The following is a 4,447-nucleotide window of genomic DNA, read 5'->3' as shown; positions in this document are numbered from 1 at the left end:
TTGCCACGAAATCAACCATAAGAATAAGTGAATCGAATCTGAACAAAAGTCTCTTTTATCATTGAATCTAGTTGTCTTTTCTTGTTCTTCTTAGTTGTTAATTGTCTTTGTTTAAGTGTTAATTGATTGTTTAAGTTTCTAGTCTTGCAAAACTAGAGAAACCCCCGACTTTTATTAATTGTTTTAATTAGATAATATTAGCATTTATTTTAATTGTTTACCGTTCCCTGTGTTCGATACACTACTTACCTGAACTAAACTGCTAATCGATAGGTACACTGCCTTTCGTGTGTTTGTCTTTGTGTTTAAGTTAGTAGGATTAAAACTAGTTCGTTTCACACACATCAAATAACATTACTATAATTATTTGGAAGCTATATTAAAATTTGCGTAAGCGTAGCTCACTTACAGCGGATTTTAAAGAAAACCGGGCTTTGCTCGGAGCAGCGTTTTCGAAACCGAAAGACCCCTTTTTCTCGGGACTCCGGGAGCCTCGGGGACTCCCTCGGGTGCTAGGGGTTCACCTAGACTTTAGGGGACTCAAAAGGGGATAGAGAGAGAAAGTTCTTAGAGTGAGAGTGAGAAAATGTGTGAAAAATTTGGAGACCCTCGCCCCCCTTTTATAGCTGCGAGGCCTCGGACTACGCTGGGCGTAATCCTTGGTTACGCGACGCATTCCTCGGATAAGGATGCCAGCTCGCACCAGCTGGCTCGCACTCGGACAGGACCCGGATAAGACCGAAGGTACGCGGGGCGTAGAGGACCTCGTACGCGGGGCGTAATGCGAGGATGATGCGTCAAGATCCGAAGCGAGGTCTGATCAGTGATGGACGGTCTGATTGCTGCCACGTCACCTCAGTTTCGCAATTTTCCTTCTTGACTTCTAAAAATCATAACTTTCGCATACGAGCTCCGTTTTCGACGTTCTTTATATCCACGCGAAGGTGGGAACGTACTATACAACTTTTGTTTAGACTCTGTCGGCTAATTTTGTCTTTATTTTCAAAGTTATATTATTAACAGGTCGGTACAGGATTGGTCCGTTAAAAATTCATAACTTCTTCATCCGACGTCCGTTTTCGCCCATCTTTTTCTCGTTATGCTATTCTTAACGAGATCTTCGATTCTCGTTTAGGTCGTTTCGGCTAAAAACCGCTCGATCTAATATTCGAATTTTGGGCTGTAAGCTGCTAATCCGAAACTTCAAAAAATCATAACTTCCTCATATGAAGTCAGATTTGGACGTTATTTTTATGGACGCTCTCGGATTTACGTATTCTACGACTTTTGCTTAGATCTCTAAGGCTAAATCTCGCTCTATCGTAAATTCACTATTTACGCTTCCCGGTATCGTGCCGGTTCCGTCGTGAAACTTCGACAGCTCATAACTTCTTCGTTATAACTCGGATTTCGGCGCTCTTTATATGTACGGAACCCTTGATACATATTCTACAACTTGGTTAAGTTTATTTATTCTAAATAATCTTTTGTCAAAAAGTCGTTTTCGACCCTTATTATTTCTAAATTGACTAGCCCAGATCTACGGGTGTTACAATTATCCTATATACCAGGATACCGACCTAGACCAGGTCACTATCATAATACCGTCCTAATTACCAGGATGCAGATCTAGCAAATCAATAACATATCAAACAAATACCCGGATTCCAATCCGATAAAGGGTCGGCCTTGGTGCCTTAGACCCTGTTGATATAGTGAGGATAACTCACCTTGCAAAGCCAAGCTTGAAGAGATAAGATCAAAACTCCCGATCACCACCACAAACTCAACCACCTAACACTTCAATGAAACCATAACCATCAATGCCCAAATTACCAGAATACCTTTGGAAGTCAAACTGGTCAACTTTTTGTCAAAGTCACAGTCCTGGTCAAAGTCAACCTTCCTGGTTGACCCTACTCGCTGAGTCATCCTAATGACTCACCGAGTTCATGAACTCAGAATCCCACTATTCACTACTCGACTCGCCGAGTCCTTCAATCCGAGTCCTAGCCTGCCCAACTCACTGAGTCCACTCGACTCATTGATTCGCATCATAATCATATGGGTTAGGGTTTGCGACCCAACTCGTCGAGTCCAAGAACAGACTCGCCGAGTTCACTTAATTCATCCCTATTCAGACGATTTCAGACCATTTCACTGCTTCCAACTCATAGATCTGGACTCTTAGGGCTAGTTTCACACGTAAAGTTTCGATATTTACGTGCATGCAAAGCAATATAGGATCAATACAAGCTAGAAGGAAGGTTTAAGACAAGGACACCCTCATACATGCCCAAGGGTTGATGCTTTATGCTTTCATGGATCAAAACCAACCTAGATCTGAAGTTGCAACCTCAGATTTAGTCTCTAAACCCGAAATGGGTCTCAAACAAGCTAAGAAGCCCCAAATCAACCTCCATGGATGAAGCTAGAAAGAAATAGATTAAGGTAATGACCTCTTACCTCAGATATATGCCCAATATGATGTAGATCCCAGATCCACACGAATTCCTTGATGCTAGCCTCTTAATCCACAAGCTCCTTTCACTAATTTCCTCTTCCAAACTCATATTTCCTCAACAATCGAGGCTCACACGATTTTAGGGTTTACTGGCACTCAAAGGGGAATAAGGAGGCTGAGGACATAAAGTCCTTTAAATAGGGTGCAAACCCTAAAATTTTGGGTTTCTCTTCCCAGCACCGACTCGTCGAGTCCAGCCGCTGACTCGGCGAGTCGGGTCACTTATCACGTGCCCAACACCCGCTCTGACTCGACGAGTTAAGGCACCTACTCGCCGAGTCTACTCTTTATTTACACCAAGCATCCCTGAACTCTTGCTTCTGAACCTGGGATGTTACACATAATCTTTTAGCACGTATAACCACCTCCTTTGTCGCATGTTGAGGTTCTGCTGATCCATCAAGTACTTCAAACGCTTATGATTAGTATAAATAGTGCACTATACCCCATACAAGTAGTGCCTCCAAATCTTGAGGGCAAACACCACTGCCCCCAATTCCAGGTCGTGAGTGGGGTTGTTCACCTCATGAGGCTTCAACCGCCTCGAGGCATAAGCAATCACATGCCCCCTCTGCATCAGTACTATGCCTAACCCCTGACATCGATGCATTATAGTACACTACCAAATCGTCCAGCCCCTCAGGTAGTACCATAATCAGAGCCTCAAATCACCTCTATCTCAAGGTCTTGAATGCCAACTGTTTACCTGTGCCCCATCGAAATGTCACATTCTTCTTGGTCAAGCGGGTCAAAGGAACAACGATCTTGGAGAAATCCTAGATGAATCTCCGATAGTATCCCGCTAGACCCAAGCTACGAATCTCAGATGCGTTCTTCGGTGCTTCCCATAACATCACAACCTCAACCTTGGATGCATCAACCGAAATACCTCCTGGTTGATGATGCCCCCCAAAGACTGCACCTATCATAGCTAGAAATCTTAATTTGAGAACTCGGCATACAACCTTTCCATTCTCAGTGACTCCAATACCTCTCTCAGATGCTGCTCATGCTGCTCCTTGCTCTTAGAGTAGACCAGGATATCATCAATAAAAACGATCACTAACTGATCCAGCGTCGGTCTACACACTCTGTTCATGAGATCCATAAACGTTGATGGGGCATTGGTGAGCCCAAATGGCATCACCACAAACTCATAGGGCTCAAGTGACCCGGCTAGGCACATGCGTAACATTTAGAGCCCGCTATCCAATAAGCCCAATATACGATTTACCGCACTTAGCACACTGGTCACGGTCCTGCTGACTCCTACTAGAAGAATCTGAGGTCTTAGGCTTTTCAGCCTGACCTACTGTTGTGTGTGCCTACTCAGGCTTCTGCTTGGTGCGGAAGTCCAACTCCATCTCCCGCTCCCGGGCCTTCTCCACGATCTCATTCAGGGTTTTGCACCTTGTAAAACTCATAAACTCCCAGATATCATCCCTCAACATGGAATGATACCTCTTCCGCCTCATATCCTCGTCTGTAGCATACTGTGGGATCAACAATGCTCGTTCCCAAAACGTGGAGGTGATCTACGCCATAGTCTCAGTGGTCTGCTGGATCTCATGAAACTCCCTCACTAGCCTTTACACCTCGATAGGTGGTGCAAACTCTAGATCAAATCGCCTGACAAACTCGGCCCATGTCATCTCAGCCACACCAGTGGCTCCCACCCAGCTAGTCACCTCTCCTTGCCAATCCTGGGCTCGGTCCTTCGGCATACATCAAGCAAACCCCACCTTTGCCGCATCAGGGAAAGAACTCGTGTGCTAGGCATTCTGTATGTCTGCCACCCAGTGTCGGCTAACTATGGGGTCCCTGACCCCAAAGAACTTCAGCGCCCCACATGCCTTGAACTCCCATAACAAGGGATTTCAAGCCCCGACCCGGCCCATAACAATCTCAGATCTGAATGCCCTG

This window comes from Lactuca sativa, chromosome 3, assembly GCF_002870075.4.
Source record: "Lactuca sativa cultivar Salinas chromosome 3, Lsat_Salinas_v11, whole genome shotgun sequence".
NCBI lineage: Eukaryota > Viridiplantae > Streptophyta > Magnoliopsida > Asterales > Asteraceae > Lactuca > Lactuca sativa.
The sequence above is the reverse complement of the archived record's forward strand: the minus strand, read 5'-3'. Positions refer to the sequence as shown.